Raw genomic sequence first — 23,485 nt, 5'->3', positions numbered from 1 at the left:
TAATTCTTTACACGAAAAAAATAGTTTTGTTAAAATTTCTAAAAATTTAACAAATCTTAAAATAATTTTGTTGAACTGTTGTAATAATTATGTAGGACGAGCTTATTAAGCTAGTTGCTAGAATGTCAAAACTTATTATCATGTTTGAGCGATCTATATAATTACTTTGGTGGTTTAACAAATTATTTTCAGATTTATATCTAGCTATCTTTTTAGATACTTCAACAAATTATTCTTTCCTGTAACACAGATACATTCAAAAATAAATATATGTTTTTTACAAGAAATATATATTTATCCTTACATTAGTAATGTTAATAGTATTATGTTCGATATGTATATACTTAACATCAATATGCATATATAATTAAATAATACAAAGGTAATTTGTGTTGTCAATTGCTTCAAATTTTGTTTGTTTCGTACGTGAGCATTATTTTGTCTTAAGAATTCATAATTCTAAATTTTTGCGATAATGTTGTAGCTGTATATTGCATCTTAACCCACTTACAGTCTTGCAGAACTATCGAACGTACGTATCATCATAGTATCGATGTCGATAAGCGGAAGAATTCTTCCATTCAACGATTTCCGCAAAGATGCTAGTTACGACAACTAAAGCAATATTACTGTTACTTTTTCTGTATTTCTTATGATATAGTATTGGGTCATATGATATAGTATTGGGTAACAAAAGTTTGTAGTGCCACGAACTTTAAAATTCAAGAAGTTGTAATTTTGTTAAAATGAATGAAATTTTATTTGAAAAAAGGATTTTAAAGCTTTAAAATATCATCTTTTGAAAAGTTACTATGTCGTTTGAGTTTCTGTAAGTTTGATAATTTTTACATATAGGAAATTACGAGCTGGACAAAATAAAAAATTTTCTTCTCACTTTATGTGCCACGTACTAACAAAAAAATTGCGAAAAATTTCAATTTTTTAATGTGAAAAAACACTTAAAATATTCTCTACAAAAATGTTCCTAAAATTTTTTGTTACTGAGTTATCATAGATTAAAAGAGGAACATTTTGACTTTCATAACTCCATTAAAAATCGCGATTAAAAAAATAGAGTTGTAAAGCTGTGCTCTATTAAATGATATAAATGCCAAATTTTTTTTAAAAACATACAGGCAAAATAAAGTAGCGCTATAATATAAATTAATTTTTCAAATAATTTTTATACAATATGAATATTTCCTCTTATATTGCTTTCTTAAAATTATATTCCATTATATCCTTCCTTTTAAAATTTTATATTTTATATTTTGCACGGAAAGAACAGTTTATTAAAGTACTTTAAAATTTAACTAGGTATAGATCTGAAAATAATTTTGTCGCCAATGCGACGCTGCATTATAATTTTGTTGGATTATTAAAATTATTATGTAGATCACTCTCAAGCTGATTGCTAGACTCATGTCAAAACTTTTTGCAACATTGCTCATCGTGCTTGAACGTCCTACATAATAATTTTGATAGTCCAACAAAATTACTTTTAGATTTATATTTAGTTAAATTTTTATATACTTTAGTAATATCAGTTTTTTTCGTGTGTTTGGCATGCAGTACCTGCTTATATCTCGTGAAGTATAAAATATTCATTATCATCGCGCTCTCGGTATTCCTCGAATGCTTCGATTATAACGCGAGATGTAATTTTCTCGAGCTCCTCCCATTCCCGGGAACGCGAGCGTGAGTCGGGCTCCCTAAACTAATTTTTCAATTAAGTTAGTGTCTCCGTTGAGGCCGCGGACACCAATAATTGCTACATCGAGCCAGACGCTCGACGTTCGCCAAAGCGACGTCGAATTACACACCGATCCGTCGTCGATTTCCCAAGAAAGTTGCTATTCGAGACGCGAGCTGCAATCAGATATAAATGTTATCAAATACGGTAGATTCAATCGATGAAGCGTATCTACCGAAGCGAATCGCTCGCCTAGCACTTCGTGCAACTGAACGAAGAAAAGGATATGTCCGTGATTTTCTCTCCGTCAAGATCTCTCGACCGGTCTTTGCGTGGAAGATAGGATTGGTTTCCGCGACTCGAGTATAAGGCGGATACGCGCGCTTCTTTTCCGTTTCTTTAACTTGGCGTTTATAGAAGACTTCGCATTCCCGATACACGAAGCGGAACGCTTACTGAAGTCTTTTGCGTCTTTTAGCTTCTCTGTCTCATTTTCATTGTAAGGCACTTCGTTAGTGTCGTATAACTTAGCCGAGCTAGAGAGAGGAAGCTTGTTGTGCGCAACGCAGTTGCAACTCGATCTTTGTAACGTGGCTACATGTAGGTACTTTTAGAAAATGCAAGAAAAAAAATATAAGCTTCTTGTGTAATGTGTCTTCTTTATTTATATAGTGTTAAAAATTTCATTTACGTGTTACATTTTTGTATAATGAAGTGACTTTAATTTAGTAAAAATATTAACTAAGATGTTATATTAAAAGATATCAAATTAAAAAAATATTAATAGAAAAAAGGAATACTTTTTTATTATGCTCGACAGAAACGTCATATTATGTAATGAAATTATAAAAAATTACAACTCGGTAGTAATTCTTTTATAAGTACATTTTCGAGATATCTTAATATAATCTATAGTTTCTGTACTTCGGGCTACAGACATCTGATTATAAGTATTAAAATACGAGATGCAGTCTTCATTTTAAAGGAGCTTCAATATTATACTGAATGTGACATTTATTTTTCCGATCTTTCTTTTTTGCTTGCTATGCAAGTGCATGTTGTATGCAAAGTAGTCGATTCGGTTATACTGTCTCATATTTTATGTATGATTTATTATTTCACGTATAATTTTTTTATATATAATTTATTACGCACTTGTTCTTGCATATATAAAAAAACAATATATATATCTTAGTATATGTATATCTTATTTAAATACTTGACTGTGTTTAAAGATTGAAGTTGAATATTTGCAATTCATACAAGAGCCTTGTAAAATTATTTTTTTTTAAGTCCTGGTTGATAGTTTCAAAATTACTGGCATAGTGATTTAAATCAATTAAAGTTCTAAAATCATTCGAGGACAATACAAGAACGTTGACATTTCATATAATGGATGTGTCTCGTACAATATATTTCGTTCAGAATATAAACAATAATTTTGTCTGTTTCATTTCCGCAGAAATCTTGATCCTGTAGATCTTTGTTCTTAGATTAGACACTATCGTTTATAAATTTCGTAAACGTTTTCAAAAATAAAACATATGCTTGTATGTTTTTATTTTGTCAATGTAATTTGATCTTTTTTTAATTATAAAAATATCTATCTAGTTTGATATATTGCTTGGAAAATTTACAAAATTTTTTTTCATTAAAAAATCTTGAATGAGAGAGAGAGAGAGAGAGAAACGGAGAGAGATAGAAAAATTATTTATACAGATAATAAATTATACATATATATATTTTATATATATATATATATATATATATATATATATTAGGTGTTGGAATTAATTCGTAGCGTTTTTTAATGAAAGAATGTTATTTATTTCACATGAGCATTAAAAAATACATTAATGAAAGTACTTCCCATCACTTGTAAAACGCTACGAATTAATTCCAACACCTAATATATAAAACAGAAGAAGGTGTAAACATACATTTATTTTATTTGTATTAAGTATAAAAATTGTAAAAAAAAATTATAACAACACAGAATAATAATCTTAGTATAAAAATAAACAGCGTGATTAAAAATAAAAAAATAAATCTATTTTATAAATGCAAATTAATAAAACTATATATATATTAGGTGTTGGAATTAATTCGTAGCGTTTTTAATGAAAGAATGTTATTTATTTCACATGAGCATTAAAAAATACATTAATGAAAGTACTTCTCATCACTTGTAAAACGCTACGAATTAATTCCAACACCTAATATATATATATATATATATATATATTACGCATATTATTTTTAAGTATTGATTTATTATGAATTTATTATGGATAAAAAAATTTCAGTTAAAAATCGCTTTAGATTTATCAAATATATCTGTATATTTTTCTTGAATTTATTTACAAGACTAATCTGCGAAATTAATTGGTTTGTTAACAAGAATTTCGAAGTGTAGATATTATGACAATGAAGTATTTAAACGTTGGCTGACCTTGCTGATAACTGAAATACTATTTGTAGCTTCGCGCATATGTGCACGTTTGACGATTTAACTCAATTAAGATACTAAGCTTCTTCAAGGATAAGACAGTTTAAAGATGTTAACATTTTTTTCTCGTGTTAAATCCGAAATGACTATTCATAAACATTATCTAAATAGAATATATTTACGCATGAAAAGAATGGTTCTGTTCTCTCTCTGTGTGTGTGTGTGTGTGTCCATAAAAAAATTAATAAATAATAATAAGGCTCTGTAAGTATAAAAAAATGTAGTCAAAAGAAGGGCAAAGAGCCAGTAATGTAGCAAAGAACTTTAATTTAAATTAAATAATAAAATTTGTATAACAATTATAATTGACAAAAACAAACGTTTTGACTCCGCTTGAGTCATTTTCAATGTTTTCGTAATATTTAAACATCGCTATAAACCAACAATATACATGGTATTGCAAAACTCATTATAATTTATAATCCTGCATTCTTCATTTCGTGTAGTACGCTGCGAGTCATTTATATCAAAAATCAAAATAGTCAGAAAACAATATTCTTGTTCAGTAATATCGGTAAATGTGTTGAGAGTCTATTAAAAAAAAGAAATTAAAGAAAAAAACAAAGATAGATGGTAATCCATATCGTGATATAATATGTTGGCTTTTTTAATTGAAGCAAATTTGCAAAAGTAATGAACATCTAACTTCGAATTGCGTTATCTGACGTCGTGGAAGTTAGATGTTCGTTACTTTTGCAAATTTGCTTCAATTAAAAAAATCAAGATATTGTATCCACGATATGAATTATCATCTATCTGCGTTTTTTCTCTCTTTTTTTTAATGAACTCTCAATACATTTACCGATATTACTGACAAGAATATTGTTTTCTGATTACTTTGATTTTCGATATAAATTACTCGCAGCGTACTATACGAAATGAAGAATACGGAATTATAAATTATAATGAGTTTTGCAATACCATGTATATTATTGGTTTATAGTGATGTTTAAATATTACGAAAACATTGAAAATGGCTCGAGCGGAATCGAAACGTTTGTTTTTGTCAATTATAATTGTTATACGAATTTTATGATTTAATTTAAATTAAAGTTCTTTGGTACATTACTGGTTTTTTGCCATTCTTTTGACTACATTGATCTATAAAAAAATTTTTCTAAATATAGAAAGAAAATTTCGAAAAGGAAATTTTATTTAGAGATCAAAATAATGTAGGACACTCAACTGGTTGCTAGAATATTAAAACTTTGCAGCATTGTCATTTATATTTAGCGTTCTATATATAATTATTTTGATGGTCTAACGAAATTATTTTCAGAACTGTATCTAGCTAAATTTTTAGATGCTTTAACAAAACTGTTTTTTCCAAGTACGCTTTTAAAAATAGTTCTTATATTTAAAAAGAGAAACATCATAACTGAACATTACATTCTATAAAAGATGTGAACGCATGTGTCGTTGTAAAATATAATTACTGCGATAAAGTTGTTTGTCTATCCGCTGGAAACATTGATGTAGATATTCTAGAAAATAAAACGAGTGCTAAGTCCTCACTTGCATAATTAAAAATTAATCAGCACGTCGTTGAAACAAAATATTGCAATCTTAAATATAATTTACATTAAAGTATTCATTCTCTGAATCTTTAAATCATTTATTTTAAATCGTTTATTTTGAATCAGAGTATTTGGAGCATTGACTTTGTCCTTAAAAGGATTATAGACCTTATCGCGATTCATAAATTTCATGAATGTGTTGAACCGGTTGAATGCGTTCATCCTTGATCTGCATCGTCATTCTTGCGTAACACTCAAATCCACATTAATTCCAAGATTCTCTCTTTTTCTCTCTCTCTTTTATGCACATGTGGAAAATTGATCGAAGGTCGAAATTGAAAAATTCTATTTGCCTCGAATTTTTTGATTTTTTTCTAGCTGAGTTACCACGCCATAAATCTTTTATTCTTTTTTCCTTTCGTCTGCGATTTCCTGGATATCGCTATCGTTTAACTTTTTCGCATCGTTAACGTGGTTTCAGGTTTTGTTTACCACATGTATTTGTTTTTTTTTCTTTTTTTATCGTATTTATTTTATTTTAATTTTTTAAATTACAATTTATTTTTAAATATTATTTATTTTGCTATATAATTATTTACTTAATATTCTCAGTGTGTATTAATAATTTAATTGCGCATTTAAAGTTCAATATTGAAATCTTTAAATAAAGTTTACTATGAGGTTTTCATTTTGTCCACAGACTTGTAATTAGTTTGCCATGTACATTTGATCGTGCAGATAATGATATAATCATTTTATGTAATATCGACGCAATATGTTTGACATATATATTCGCGCTCTTCCCTTGAGAAATTACAGTTATGTTTACTCTGCCAACAAAAACGTAAACAGAAACATTCGCGTATATAACTTATAGTTTTTTTATCTAAGTGAAAAATGACTTTTAAGAATGAATTTTAATTACAAAAAAATGTGTAAATAATAATAAATGTATATATGTATATATATATATATATATATATATATATATATATATATACACACAAAGAGTATTTTCCAAACAAATTAAGAAACTAATGATTCTAATAAAATAAATTTATAATTAATAATGCCTATAAGAGCCGACACTAGATATTAATGTTTATTCCAATATAAGTTGATAATAATATTATATATTTTTGGAATATTTTTAGAGAGCTGACAAATTTTTTAGATTAATCAAGATGCAAGTTTTGGAGGGATAGGTAATATGTCACTCAAAATTTTGGACATTACAGAGTTCCACTGTGCAATGAAAAATAAAAATGCACAAGTTAAAAATTTCTTTCTTGCAATGTTTCTTTGATAAACGATTGTATTATAAATTGAGTTTTTTACGCAAATTGAAATTCAGTATTATGAATGTATTGTATTAAAATTGAATAAATAAATACATATTAAATTCATTATTATAAACGATTTATTGAATTCCGTGTCATAATACGTGCAATATTATTCGTACACAAATCATTATGATTTGTTAATGTCTTCGGCCGTATGTTGGGCCATATTCTCAAAGGTCATTTCCAATTTTGCGGTGATTGCCATTGTATTGAGGTTCTTCCGTCTCGATCACTAAAATACGATGCGTTTGTCCACAGAATGTCGCAATACTTTTTTTGCCAACGGCGATCATTCTCCAATCTATTGAATGTGACGTATCAGGCTTTGAGTCTTTCCTCTATCCTTCCCGTCGAATTTACGTCCGTATTTTAAAAACAAAGTGATATACCGCCGCGAAAAAACAGGATGGCCAAGCGTTATCACCGTGTATATGCGTGTGTGCGGTTTGGGGTCTACATTCGTCACTTTATCGGAATATGGAATTTTCTATGGATGGCTCGTAAACTGTATGTGGGTCACTGAATACAGTGCCCGACGTGCTCGGTTAGATGCATCTGGTCAACAATAGGTACGAACGGCCCGCGAAAGATGAACAGATAATCCCATAAACCGACGGAATGCAAATTGAAAACTGCCAAAGAGAAAATGCAATTACGATCGGAAGTTTTTCTTTCAATCAGTGCGCTTGCCTCGTGATCGCGATTTTACAATTCCGGCCGATTATCTGTTCCTGGTTCGGTCGCCGTGACTTCGAATGACTGCAAGTAATTAATCTCTGTCCTTTCCGAGATACTAATTTAAAATCATTACAACACGTGTGGCATAACTAATAACAATTGAAATAAATTCTCCGTGTGGTAACCTCGAACAACGCGGAAGCGCGAAACGTGAAGATAATCATGAGAACGTTCTACGGAAATTCAATGTCACGAACGTCTTGCGGTTGAGATACACCTTCTAGTAAACTCAAGTTAAAAATAACATAATTGTCATAATTTCGACACGTATCTTACATAAGTACGAGTATGAAAGAGTATGAAATTCTAACGTCGATGTTACATCACTTGTAGTTGATGTTTAGTGAGCTGCACATTATTTTGTGATAAGAATTTGTCATAAGAATATATCGGTTTTGCATTTCGACTGTACAAACAATAAATCAAAGATCGAGTATAAAACATAAATAAAGTCCTCACTGTCCTCTATCTCATCTTATCAATATATCTTGATCTTTTAGTGGGAGATTAATATCTTTATTAGACAGGGACATTATATTTGATAACATCTTATCAATATCTTAACACAATATCTCATTTTTATCTTATCACATTCATTGAGTCTGTGACTCTTGTTTTGAACAAGTGCATCTTAATTAGTTGATACACATCAGCGCAACGATAACTTGGTACAGGTGAATCTAACGTAGCGTTCCTGAACGCCGATAATGTATCATTGGACCGCATTGGACTGATCTAAGTCTCGCTGCGGCGCATTTTGTCGAGAATTTTTGTTTGAGAGGTAAGCTTGCTAGCGGAGCGGAGGTACAAGTGACACCGAGAATACGTTGTCAGAGTGAAGGAAGGAAGAATAAGTCGCGACCGCGCGTGGACACTGGTCAATATCTTCGCTGTGGTTCTGCGACCGTTTTGTTTTATCGTGACATGACGTTAGAGGAGCGCCAGTGACGTCACTGGATCCACTCAGCCGATGGACGGGAGTCACTGAAGCGATAAACGTATTTATTAAGTGTGCTAAGAGGGGGCCTTTGGCGATGCCCGAGGCGTTCTTGCGCTTAATGTTTGTGCCTCATTATTACCCGCGAGCCGCTTTGGTCCATTTTCTCGTCACTTGGCAGCCATCTTCTGCCCTTTGTCTGTCTCTGATATCGAAATCACGTCTTTTATCTCGCGTAGTTTTAACAAGGTAATCTTAAGGTACATCTTAATTCCAATCTTATTATTAACTTCTTATTTCGTTCGGCATAGAAAATTGACTTTATTCAATTGTTATTCAAATGACACAATGAAAAATTATATTGCCATCTTTCGGTTTTGTTATCTCTCTATGCTGATTCCAAAGATGAATAATTACTAGTAATAATAGGAAGTATACCTGGATCTACTAGTTTGGGAAGGTTATTTACTAATCAAATACTTAAGAAAAAACATCAGAATTTAACAAAGTGGTATTTATATAACTATTACTGTGTTGATATTGATATGAACTTTACTATAAACACCAATATGCTGTGGATTTAATACAATGCGGTGTTTGTATAATTTTCACCTGTCATTAATTTAACATTATGGATATGGATTTAAAACTGGTGTTATAATAAATTCTCTCTCATATCATTTTGCTGTTTACATTAACATCAATAATGAGAATTATATTCAACACTCATAATGTTAAATTCCTATTTTTTAGAGTTGAACAATTCATGTGTAAAATGCTTTAAATGCCGTAACCTGATAAGCGCCCGAGTGAGATACAATTTTAACAAAACCAGATAAACTCGATAATATAGGTATACAAAAACGGAAGCGTCACCACTGAATTACCTTCAAACTTGCCGCATCGCGATAATATCGAAATTCGACGCGCTATCTACATCCGGGTGTGGACGAGTGATCATGCTATCTTATTCGAAGCATCGAATACACCGTGGCCTTAAAGAAGCTTCCTTTTCCGTCCGCAAACGGACTTGCGCGTGTAATCGTGATGATGTGCTTCGGACAGATAATATTAGCTCATGCAAATTACTCCGTGATGACTCGCTCATTACAAATGTACATCGTAAAATCGCGATATCGAATTTTCTTTTTCAATGGTCTCTTGAATGCAGAGAGAGAGAGAGAGAGAGAGAGAGAGAGACAGAGAGAGAGAGAGAGAGAGAGAGAGAGAGAGAGAGAGAGAGAGAGAGAGAGAGGAGAAGAGGTCCAACATATTTCAATTAGCTTTTTTTTCTTTACGTCGCGCATTTTTTTATATATTACACCAAGCACTCGAAGACACTTTGCATTGCGCTCGCCTTTGAGGTGACTAGTTTATGCTGGAGCGCACTTCATGTAGGCGTAAAATCACATGGAGCATGAAACGGATATGATTTTCCGTAAGAAGAACAAGCAGTTTCTTGCTTCTTCATGATCCAGATTATTAAACTAGTTCGTGACATGTAGTTTCGAGTATTTAGATATTTCGTTCTCGACAGAGGAAAAGTTGAAAAATTTGACAAAAGGATCTCCAAGACGGAGCTTTTGTACGTCCTGGAAGAACATTAAAATTTCCGTCTTTCTTCTCATAAATTCATGAATATCAGAAATAAGTCTAAATCTCCTTATTTCATATAAATTTCTTGTACATTTTCATAATGCGAAGACGGCTAACAAACTCTGTTCGCGAAATAGAATATTTTAAATTCCGTGTACCATATTTCTGAATGTATTAATTCTTAGAGGAAAAGGACGATTTTGTTGAAGTATCTAAAAATTTAATTAAACATAAATTTGAAAATAATTTTGTTAGACTATCAAAATTATTATGTAGGTCGCTCAAGCATAATAAGCAAAAAGTTTTGACATTTCATCAATCAGCCTCGTGGCTTTATACATTAATTTTTAGTCCAACAAAGTTATTTTTAGATCCATATTTAGTTAAATTTTTATATATTTTATATATATTTTTTAGCAAAACCGGTTTTTTCATGTAGATGTATGAATTTTTTGTCTTTCTATCTCTTTACATACAATTTATTAAACATATTTCAGTTAATGCAATTCAATGCTATTTTATCCTGATGTACTTATTCCTCTGACGTCAGCTCCATTTGCATCTGTTTACAGTATTACGAGTGTGCTAATTAAATATTCGGATACTTTGGCAAGCGCCAACGCTGTGAACGAGAAATCACATGTGGTCCAGTTATCATTTGACAATCTATTTGGTTCCCATTGTCTCTCGGGAGATACGACAAACGCGATTTTGTTGTGCGCCGACTACCATGGACACGCTCCCAACGGGCTTCTGAAAAAGCGTTTTCACTGCTCTCGTCGTTGCTGTCGAAACGAGAATGAAAAGACACGAGCTCCTGATTTTTCCACGTCGTTCTTTTAGATTCCGTCCTGTCGCTCTTTCATTTTTCTCACTTCCTCTCCCTCTACCTCACTTTCTGTTTATACTGGTTTCGTATTTGTCCATTTGGTGGCATGGCAATTTTTCTCGGCGAAGTTTTTATTGCGTCACAAACAGACGGTAATATATTACATCGATACATTATATCGGTATTTGTAATAAATTTTTGTTAAATTTATTTTTTTAATTAAAGTATTTTTTTAAATTTAAATGTCAGACGTTAAAGAAAACGGCAGTAAACAAATATTTGTTATTAATAAAAAAAGTTATAAATAATAAAGTAAACAGAAGTTTCGAAAAAAATCATTTTTTTTTTAAAGAAAAACTGAATATATCAAAGAGTGGCACTGAAGAATTAATGATATCGCGTATAATGATGTCTTACGTAATTCAGTGTCTGATCAGACGGTAGGTCTCGTTTAAAATTATGTGATGAATTGTATGCTAATAATTATCGAAAGGATCTACGTGTGGTAATCAATATCTTTTATACCGAAACAAAATAAAATGTGATAACGAGATTTATCCTGCGGGCTGGGAGAAAGATTAAGAGAATCTAGATCTCTAGCCGAGAATTGCGTGTCTTTGTTTAGTTATATCAGGAATGTACTCGCGGTTGTCCGGATAAATGAGCTTCCGTTTATCGGGCCAAGGACGTTACCGGATATCTCCAATAGCTACGAATGTCCGGTGGACCATGAGCGTATGTGTACTCGCTTGTACATGCAGCGACATTTCGCTAATCATTACAGCCGAGTTCATTGATTTAGCCTGTGTCAGTCGTGTGTAACGTGCTATAATACTATCCTCTGCAATAACGTGCTGTTGCGTTTTATAAAGAAGAATAATGCTGCATAAGGAAGAACTCCGTTTAATCCGCTTTTAAAATTATACTTTATTACACCGAACTTTAAACACCTGCAGCAGCATTATTTTGATAATTTTTATAAATAAATAATTATTTGTTTTTTTTACCGTAATGAGACTTTAACATTATTGGAATTTTCAGAATCTAAATACAATATATCTTATTATATACCGATATATTATCATTATTTTCATGATTATTACATTTACGACAGCAGAGTTGGGATGCTGTAACCCGAGAAACTTTTGTTGGATCTGAATATAATTGTGCCGATGCGACGCGGACGCAAAGCGGCGACCTAATTTTTTTTCCTACCCGCGTATCCACGCCCCAACGAATCTAGACACACTCGAAGCCACTAAAAGGTTCACAAAATTACCTCCGTTTTATGGCGTGATTTATATTCGTTTCGCATTCCCTCGTTTCTTCTTTGAATTTAAAACCTTAGAAGAGATTTGCAAGGTCGACTGGCGCATCAATCAACGGATATCTAAACGTAAATTTCAAACGAACATCTGTCAACAGAAATTCATCTAAGCGATAGAATCCAACGCAAGAATATCTCTCAAAGGAAAGCAGCTTCTCCTTCTTATGGCTCAAGGTTTTATGGCAAACAGCCACTTCTTCCTTTCATTATTATCTCTTTATAATAAATCAAGAGAAATAATTTCAATTTAAAAATACAAATTTAGAATTCGGACATGTTTATCTGATGTTATCGACAAAAGAACATTTGATTTGCATGACATAGTTTTGTCCGAAATAAATTAGATCTCAAAATTGAACTGTTTCAGATTGAACAAATGATTTATGACAACATATTGATGATTATCTTTTGTCAAAATAATTTACGATGTATTAGAATTGAATAATCTTTACTTTAGATCGATTATCGATTTTTAATATTATCATCAGAAAATTTTTGTAACGATGTGTCTGTCAAGTGTCATAATTATCGTCATCGAAGTTCTCATGTTTAACAGACGTTTAGAACTTGGACTACGCGGAAAGGACAGTTTTGCTGAAATATTTAAAAATTTAATGAGATACAGATATGAAAATAATTTTTTAAAAATAATTACATAAGACTCTCAACTAGTTGCTAGAATATCAAAACTTTTTGAGCAGCATTGATATTTTTAAGTAATTATTTTGATTGTCAAAATTATTTTCCAATGTGTATATCTAAATTTGTAGATACTTTGACAAAATTGTTTTTTCTTTGTAGTTGGTATTATCGGCAAGAAATGTTTAATTTAATAATTTTGCTTGAATAAATTAGGTTTCAAAAAGTTGGTTGAAAAGTTGGTTGGTATTTCAGATTGAGTAAAATATTTACATCAGTAAAATAACCTTTTTAACTTTCGTCGTGGGTCCAACAAAAGTTTCTCGGGTTACAGCATCCCGACTCTGCTGTCGTAAATATAATAATCATGAAAATAATGATATATCAAATTTTTCAACGATTATCGAAGTCTATTAACATGCTTTAAATAAGGATCAATACAATACTTACTTTTAGTTTTATTATTAATTTTAATTAAAAATAGGTTTGAGAGTCTAAACATCGAAAAGACATAATAAAAATATTTCCGAGATTAATGATTTCTTCACGTCAGTTAAGAATGAATAGCCATCTTTTGTCAATTGATGTAATCAACTTTGTTTCGCCTTGGACCAATTATTAATATTAGTATCAGAATGTTTGTGCCTGTTAAATGTCACAATTATCGCGATTATCTAACAAATCTATTTTCATGAGAATCTTGTATATCTTTGCCACCGTCGCGGTGATTCCATCTCTAGTTATTTCAACGGTGACTGACGGTAATGAACAGACATAAATGTAGCGGCGAGCAAGTGGAAGTGCAGCCAGCGGAGAACCGGCGGAAGCACGTAGGTTGGCTCCACCGGATTGTTTCGCCCTTCGTCTTCGTGATCTTGCCCTCCCGCCTTGTCCCACCTACGTTGCTGCCGCATGCACGAGCTTCATTCTCGGACTTCGCCGCCCGCGATTCCACCGATCGACCCGTGCCGTTCCGCGCGGGCGTGCACGCCGCCGTCGAGGAAGACGAGCGAGCCGTGACCTGCAATCTCGAGCTGTACCCTCACGCTTCGGTGTTCTTCTTCCCTTTCGATTCACGTCCTCGTTCCCAATACACAGTTTCGTGGTGCCCACCCCGAGAGTAGGCCCCATTCACTCTCCTTTGACCCGTTCGCGCGCCCGCGCGAATTTTATTGTCGATGGTATACTCCGCGTGTCCGTGATTGCCCATCATTTATTTATCTGCCCTTACAAGCAGCGCGCGTGTACGGATTTTACTGGGCACCGTCACGTCACGTTACGTGCGCCGCGTATTCTTGGCATTGTACGCCATTGATCTAATTGGCGTACGACAGGTATCGTCTCAGTGTTTCTCCGCCAATGAGTCCTGCAACGATCAGACTCGCTGTGCGAATCATTCGAATTTAATAATTACTAGAGATCCTATATAATTAACAGAATTTAGCCGATTTTGTTAAAATTCTATGAGATATACATATATATCTACATGATGTTCCAGAGGTTAGAACTGACGATAAATGTTTTAAAGATAAATTCTTTGTAACATTTTAAGACAAAATCCAATTTGAAAATGTTGAAGCTATAATAGTTTTTAAATGGGAATAGTTTAAAAAGTATGAATGACGGGGCTAGAATTTTCCGTGGTTAGGAATGGCAAGATGGTGTGAAGGTGCTAAATTTGGTTATTATTAAAGGCATGCAGTTCGAGGAAACCTTCACACTGAGCGCGCGAAATTTTAGTCATTAAAAACCTATACATACATATATATGTATACATATAAATACACACAGAGAGTTCCGAAATTTGAGGTTAATATTATTGTAGTATTATTATTCCAGGTTTGGAATAATATGATTAAGTTGTCTAATTTGTTCAGCACAATTAGCACTTTCTAAATTTCTTGGAGTGAAATCTCACTTCAAAAGAATGAAAATATTGTCACATTAAAAAAGAGTAAAAACATTTATACTCTTGAATAAGAGTAGCAGATTTTCACTCTTTTTTTGATTAAGATTCACTCCAAAGCAAAAAAATCTTATTACAAAAGAGTGAAATCTCATTCTAAAAAAAAAAGAGTAAAAATCTATCACTCTTATTCAAGAATGCAAATGTTTTCACACTTTTTTAATAGTGGCAGTATTTTAACACTTTTGGAATAAGATTTCACTCCAAGAAATTTAGAGATACTGTTTTCCTATAATCTTACTCTAATAACTTTATATTGTCTCACTCTGTAATCTTAATTAAGATTATAAAGTGAGATAGTATACCAAGTTTGAATGAGATAATATATATATATATGAGATTATAGTATCCATACAATACACTTTATCCAAAGGATGTTCCGAGCACGTTCTTAGGAATTATAATATTCTGAGAATGTCCCGAAACTTCAATTTTTTTCAATTCAATTTTATTTATAGCGTCGTATTTTTATTACTATTATTATTTTAATATTATTATTTTTTAACCATGCTCTTGATATGTGCTTTTTTTTTAAACTTCCTTACTCAACTGCAAGACTGTGACCTTCAAACGTATAATATCTGCATTGTAATTGTTAGTCATGATAAAATCGTATTTAAATTGTAGCGATCGAAAATCCGCAAGTTTATTTTTAACTATGCGAAAATCGCACTAAACATCAGATATTTTAATAGGTTTGTAAAGCACCGTAGCGAAAAATTGATGATAACACCCACGCTATTGGCGCTAGAATTTACGTTGTCACAAATGTCATCACTCATCACCTATGTGAATAAAAATATTCCATTATCCTGCATGTCAAATTTTTAACACAACGTTTATACACGTTGTAAAAGATGCACGAGCGCAGCTTGTTTATCGGCGCTTTATCAGCGCCGACCTTTCGCGGGACGCGCGAGGCCGTGTAGTTATCTGTCTCCCAGTATCGACTATCTAACGTTCCCTATAAATATCCGGTGTAACACCAAAAAACCTCTTTTCAATCTTACTCGGTGTTTCGCGCTTCGAATTTACCCTCGATCGAGCACATCAATAAGATCGATATTGTCGTGGTTCGCTTCTGCGATCATAATCGTGCCGAGCGCCTCTGCCGAGAGTATGATAAATAAATTGGTTATTTATAAGTGGCACCTGCGATCCTCGATGAGGACCTATCTACTACCCCGCGCACTCTGCCTACGATCACGTGGTTGTATCGACTCTCTCTCTCTCTCTCTCTCTCTCTCTCTCTCTCTCTCTCATTTATTATTTCATATTTTTGATTCCTTTGATTTCATTATTTGTTTTTTAAATTAAATCACCGAAAGGTCCTAAATGTATATAAAACAATAGAATATAATGCCTTTAAGGACCATACACTGGATATTTGTGTATTAATTGAAATTTATTACATAAAACAAATATGAGTTTCGACCTTAAATATGAGTCATTTTTAATACAAACTAAATCATATACATCTTGATTGCAACAAAATCGCAATATCTTTGTTTTTTATTTTTTTTTATATTCTTAGAAGGCTTATCCTAAAATATTAAAAATGTCTTTATCTCTCTCCCCCCCTCTTTTTCCTTTTTTTTATTTTTCTGTTCCTCTTTTTCTTTTTATTATTTCATATATTTCTTTCTTTGCTTTCATTCTTCATTTTTTTTTCTATATTCTTAGAGAGCTTGTTCTAGAATATTAAAAATAAACGCCATTATATATATATATATATATATATATATATATATATATATATCTCTTTCATTTGTATTATTATTTGTTGTATCATTTTTGTTATTTTATGCTTTTAATTCCTTTGCTTTCATTTTTCTTTTTTTTTCTATATTCTCAGAGGGTTTGTCTTAGAATATTAATAAACAGTATTATCTATTTATCTCTTTTTCTCCTTTCTCTCTCTCTCTCTCTCTCTCTCTCTCTATCTCTCTTCCTTTCTCACTCACCTTCTCGAACGTTCACGAAATCGCAGCACGGAAATGTACCTCCGACTCGATCGAACAACTATTGATTACGTATAAAAATAAAAATGAAAAAGGAGAGAGGCCCCTCTCCTGAGGTCAGCTTTCGTAGCTTTCATGTCGAGACACCGCTCGAGACGTTTCCGCTCGCGACTCGATCGCAGCTCACTCGCGATCTGTACATGCAATGCGTATAGCTTATTGTGTGCACTTGGGGCTTACATAACGTTGTCCGTCCTATTCTGGTATCGGGTTTGGAAGGACGCTCTCGATAGGTGGTCTATGTAGTTTGCTCGTCGCGTCGCGATGAGAGAAAATCGGACAGACACCGAAATAATTCCGCACGGGGTCAAGTAAAAACAACGAGAGAGGAGAGAGAGAGAGAGAGAGAGAGAGAGAGAGAGAGAGAGAGAGAGAGAGAGAGAGAGAGAGAGAGAGAGAGAGAATGTTGTATTATAAGAATTTATTTATAACCACGGCTATTTTCATTCTCAGCGCAACGATTTTCCTTAACGCCTGTGTTGCTCCGATTATTTATGCGGTCGAAGGGCTACATAGTCGAAGGCGTTGAGATAAAAAAAATGTCGCGTCGACGTATGTAGTGTGTCCGTAAAAATAGTTTTCTACGCGTTTTTTACCTTTTTAAATGCTACATAAACAGAGTGCCCCAGAAACGATGCACTTGCCATTATTATGGATTCCTTGACAAATTTTGAATCAATTTTGCTTTCCCCTAATTATTTTGTCGTGCTACTTTTATAGAAAGTCTATAAATCTGTAAGCAGTAAATAAAAGTTTAATGTAAAATTTTCAGTATAATTTATGTGTTTAATAAAATTTAAATAACATCAATTGTAATAAAATATAAAACTGTGTTATATTTGTTTATGACTCTTCCGTTTCGATGCAAACGAACGATTTCTGTTGCATTCTGCATACATCCTTCGTGATTTAACTACCGCATCATATAAAGACCGATTTCATAAGGTCGCAGATTATTTAGCATAATCTCGTAAATTCTCAACAATAATTATACATCTCAACAATAATTATAAATCATTATACATTTTATACATTTTTAAATGCGACATACGAATTTAACTTTTATAACTAATTTATCTACTGTACCGATAGAAACTATTATTTCCAGATCACACTCTCCTCCAAAGGCGCAGAATTCTTCTCCTCTCCTTGTGACGATATTTTTTTCTTCCTATCTCAGCGTCGATGAGCAGCGAGGTTTTTTCTTTCTCTTTTTTTTTAAATCGATGTGTTACGGAACATCGCACGAGTATATAGGAGCGCAGCTTCGGTGCTCTTGTCGCGTAAATCTTTATTACAGCGTACTCCAACTATAAACGCTAATCGGGGACACTTTGTAACGCGACTTTACACGTCGTGCCTCGGGCATATGAGGGCGTCTCAGATGAAGGGCTTGAGTTTGAGTTGCAGATGGTGCGAGGTCCCGGGAAATCAATACCGTCAAAACCTCCCCTAATCCTGTTCTCTGTCATTGTGTTAGAGAAGGAATCAAGCCAATATATATTTATAAATTTCGATATGACCGTCTGAGTGTCGTTTTATGAAAAGTAAACTAGAATTTTAAAATTGGTAAATGTTTGATAAGGAATAATACGATAAAGAACAACAGGATGTTAAATATCAAATATATAGCTAAAACTTGAAAACTTTTATGAGAAAAGGATTTAAGTAGATACTTTCACCATAATCAGTTTAACAAAAAAATTAAACGGACAAATAATCATAATTAGTTTATTATCAGTTTCTTGATTTTTAATTCAACACACACGATGTATCTTCTGTCAAGTATTTGATATTTTGCTTATTTGTAGCTTGTTATTTGTAGGATATTTTTTTTATTTTATCGTATTTATATGTATGATTTTATATTTATATGTTGTGATTTTAAATTTAAAGTTAAACAATATAGAAATAAGACTGTAGATACGAATGAGAAGGTAATTGCCAATACAAGCCGATATTAGTTCTTTGTGTGTAAATTATATATATTATTCAATAATAAATAAATGTTTGTATTGTAATTATTGGACCATTCTTAGTATAATTTAATTGAACTAGTGGATGTATAAAATAAAATCAGCCTAAACTATTCTACGTATGCAGTTAAACATTCGGTTCGGAAAACGGTCGGTTTGTTCCTGTTAACAGATGTAGCTTATCTTCTAAGTTGTTTTTTATTTATTTATTATATTAAACAGCTCTGAATCTCTTGATTTCAATGTGATATTACAGTTAGTGATCATTCTATAAATACACGTAATCTATGAATAATAACCTGTTTATTATGTCCACACATAAATATAAAAATTTGTTTCATTTGTATCTTCAATAAGTGTAAAACTCTAATATTCTTGTAAGAAATAAACGCATCATTAACAATAAAATTCTAAAATTAAGATATAATTTACGTATAATTAGATACTCTGAGAGTACCCGACGATGTTAACAGTTCAAAGTATGTTTGTCAAATGTAAATCATCATAAATAATTTGAAATTAATTGAAACTAAATAATAAGTGGAAAAGGAGGAAGGATAAAATGGAAAGTTAAACATTTTTACTTAGATTGTAAATTATACTACATGCAATATTGCAAAATTATTAGTTGTACATTATTAATAAAACAGTAATTATCGGGAACGAAGATTTTTAACAACTACTATCATCGTTATTCCTTGTAATTGTTATTTTATTAGTAATGAGATAATTGGGAATAATTTATTGAAAAATGTCGCTTTTAATTTAATTATTAATTGTAAAATAATAGTGAAATAATTAGGCGAAACGATTTTCTTACGCTAACGAAAAAGGCGATTGTACATAATTTAACCGATAGTATATAATCGTCTCAACACGTATTATTATCATCGTATACAGAAATTATAGCATACAGTGATAAAATAGTTATCGTTATGATGCAGCTTTGAAACGTTTAATTATACATTGTGCAGGGGCGGATTTTAGAGGTAAGCAGAAAAGGAGATGCAGGATGATTAGCATTTTAGCTTTCGTCTAAAAATACACCATTAAAAAAGTATACCGAATCAAAATCCTACTAGTTGGTTTTTTATGACGAACTTTTTCTGCCCGAAATACAGTTACGGTTTTTTTCTCATTAGTTTATTCGGAGTGATATTTGCCCAGGATGAATCACTCTGATATTCGACGTTAACTTTTCCAATTTTTTATCGTGGTAAAGGAAAGAGCGACTGTGCGTGTTTTTGTTAATGTAGACGCTAGAAAAGTATTATCGACTTTATTGTCTTGATCCAATTTGTTAAATCTATCAGTCAATTTTAAATGTTGTCATAGGATAAAAAAATATGTCTTTGTGTCATATGTAATCGAGATTTCGTCGCCCACAATCTGCAAGGACCTTCCGCTCGATGGATCGGATTTATCAATCAGATACTCGAATATAGTATACGTATGTGGATGTACTCTCGTTGAAAATACGATCGCTACGGGGGTTTCGTGTATGCCAGTGCATATACGAGAACTCGAAACGCGTTCCATATCGGTCTGGATATACATCCAGCTAGCAATTTGCTTGACTTTTTCAGAATATCCGCAGGGACTGTGCGGAGCATGTTATTGAAATTCTTTCCCAGATTGTTAGAGCTGCCAGGTTTTTTATCATTTATAAGAAAGTATACTATGAAATGCATTCCCTGTACATTACATTGTTACGAGGATATTTCGAGAGATTTTCAACTATTTTTAGTAACATAAACTTTTGCGCGCGTAACTAGTGGTTTTTACATCGCACGATAAACTTTTACATTTATCCTTTACATGAATTCCTTGAAAGTTGGTATACAGGAAGTTTTGAGGGTTACTAATTATGAATAGAATCAGATTTATGAAATTTTCAAAATTCAAAATGGCGGATCCGACGTGGCGTATTAAAAATGCAAAAATAGGCCACGTTTCTTGAAATCGAGTATTCGGAAGGTTTTAGGAGACATCTGAAGTAAAAATTGAAATATAAAAAATGGTAAGTGAAATATAGCTGAAAATGCAAAAAATTGATTATATGAAACGGAAACAACAGTTCACAGTTTTTAATTTAATAATTTTTGGTAAATTAGTTTTATTTTTTGCAATATTAGTCTACCAAATTGGATTTTTAATTTTTGTATTTTTATATTATATTTAAAATCAGCGTCCCAAAAAACCCCGAGTATCAAATTTGGCGTGAATCTAATGACTCTTTATGATTATTGATCCGCTTTAATATTTTAAAAATTTATGAATTGTGTTGAATTTAATGTCAGAAACCCCCCCCCCCCCCAAAATCTTGATATTAAAGGACTGTAACGTTACAGAATAGATCCTTAAGTATCAGTCATTAAATGAAACTTTTGCTGCAATATATTTTATATAAAATACAAATTTTTCAAACTTTGAGCAACTACATTGAATCAATCGTTGTGAACTTTGAAATTTTTAATTTAAATCTACAATCAATTAAATTAAATAATTTAAAATATCACACATACATATTATACATGCACACACAGAGAGGGAGAGGGGGAGGGGGAGAAAGAGAGAGAGAGAATTGTTAAGAAAGAAAACCGGAGTGAAAACTTATATCTCTTAAATTTTTAAAAGATATATTTATATTGATATATCCGTGCTTGAAAAGGTTAAAGTGTTAAATATTACATATCTTTAATATTAGAAAATGTTCCTCGTATTTTATAATGCGTCTCCCCTCAAGAATCGACATTACGATAAAATATGAATTTATAATATAAATCATGGCTCTTTTAATTGAAATTTAGTTTTCGAAATTCTCATATATCTATTTGTTTACATTTATGTGAAAGCTACAATGTCGTAAATACTTTTTACATTACGTAATACATCATGGTATTAAAATGCAGTTTAATAAAGCAATACATTTGTACAAAAAGTTGAGTTCTTTCTGACATTTAGAATGTTCTGACATTCAGAGAAATCTTTCTAAGAACGCGCTTATAGCAAGTGAAATAAGAAACTCGGAATAGAATTCTAGTTAAACTCGAAACAGAATTCCGCGCATGATAATTTACATAATTTAAATTTAGGAGATTAATTGTAACCTGGCAAGAGAAAATTTAATCAGGTACAACGCATTATTATTAATTATGTATCATTATTAATAATACACACAACATGTTACATATTATATTAATTAACTATATATACCTTTGACATTTAACTTTGAATATATTCAATTTAAGATGTTTTTATAACCAATTCTTACTTAAAGCTTCATGTTAAAAAAATAAAATCCGTTAAATTAAGATAATAAGATTTTTAAAAAGAGAATGAAAGATGATTCAATAAACAGAATAAAAAGCCGTGTACATTTTTATTTATAATTTAAAAACTATGATTTGATATTTCCGAGGAAAAATTAAGATTGAAATAATTATAAAGTTTGCAAATAAAAGGCACGACAAGCACAAAACATTTTGTACAACGCACGCGAAAATTCTAGGCAGTCGCAAATGTTTGAAATTAATTTCCCAGTGGTTAATAAATTATCTTATTCGTATAGAATGATTCCAGGGATCGTGGATTTGATGAACTACTTGGCAACAAAAAGGTGACGGAAAATGTCGTGAAGGCAATGCTATCACCTAAGAAGATAGAAGTTAGAACCGTAATCGCCGTTATTCTCTATTTTCTTACCCTTCACAATGAAGCCCTTCCTCCCCATGACCTTTCGCGTAATGTTCTTTTTCTTTCGCTCGTTCCTTCCAAAAACGGCCTCGGACGACGCAGTACGAATTTTGATTTGCATGAAATGTAAATTTTCGCCTGCGACAAACCAGTCCCCGCCGTTGTGGCTACAGTTGCTCTTAACGTGCAAACAAGAATATCGATTAAATACGTTCGTTCGAGTCAGAAAAACTGATGCGGAAATTTATAAACTCGTTGTCACGGCCGGAAATGTAAAACCGTGAAAACCACGTAATTGGAAATTTATATATTTCAACGGCGAGTGCTGCTCGTGTTGTTATGCAAACTCGAGTGTTACATATCGTTGCAATGAACAACTTTATTTATTCATTTGCGCTACGTAAACTTGCATTGTTTGAAATAGCCGTGTTCAATCATTATACTTGCAAGAGATTATAATCCATTTAAGAATAGCTATTAATTATTTTTATCAATACGTGCTGGAATTACTTGCAAGCGGAGAATCATGTTTATTTCGAATAATATTAAAATTTCGTTACTCGGTTAATTTCGTTGCATTTTTTTATCTGACGTAAAATTTTTGAAAAGGTGCGGCATTTTACGTTGATGCTTTCCGCATTGTTTTTCCGTTCTTCTATTAAAAATTATTGCGATTGTTGATTCGTTTTTATTTCTTT

At 31.9% G+C, this 23,485-nt stretch overlaps 1 pseudogene; it reads right to left on the bottom strand.

The window, feature by feature from the left end:
* Positions 1 to 1,725: 1,725 nt before the first annotated feature.
* Positions 1,726 to 22,824, bottom strand: LOC147909890 (uncharacterized; annotated as a pseudogene).
* Positions 22,825 to 23,485: the final 661 nt, after the last annotated feature.

The sequence above is a fragment of the Acromyrmex echinatior genome, chromosome 4 (genome assembly GCF_024713525.1).
Source record: "Acromyrmex echinatior isolate Ae372 chromosome 4, ASM2471352v2, whole genome shotgun sequence".
In the NCBI taxonomy this organism is placed as follows: Eukaryota; Metazoa; Arthropoda; class Insecta; order Hymenoptera; family Formicidae; genus Acromyrmex; species Acromyrmex echinatior.
The sequence above is the reverse complement of the archived record's forward strand: the minus strand, read 5'-3'. Positions and strand labels throughout refer to the sequence as shown.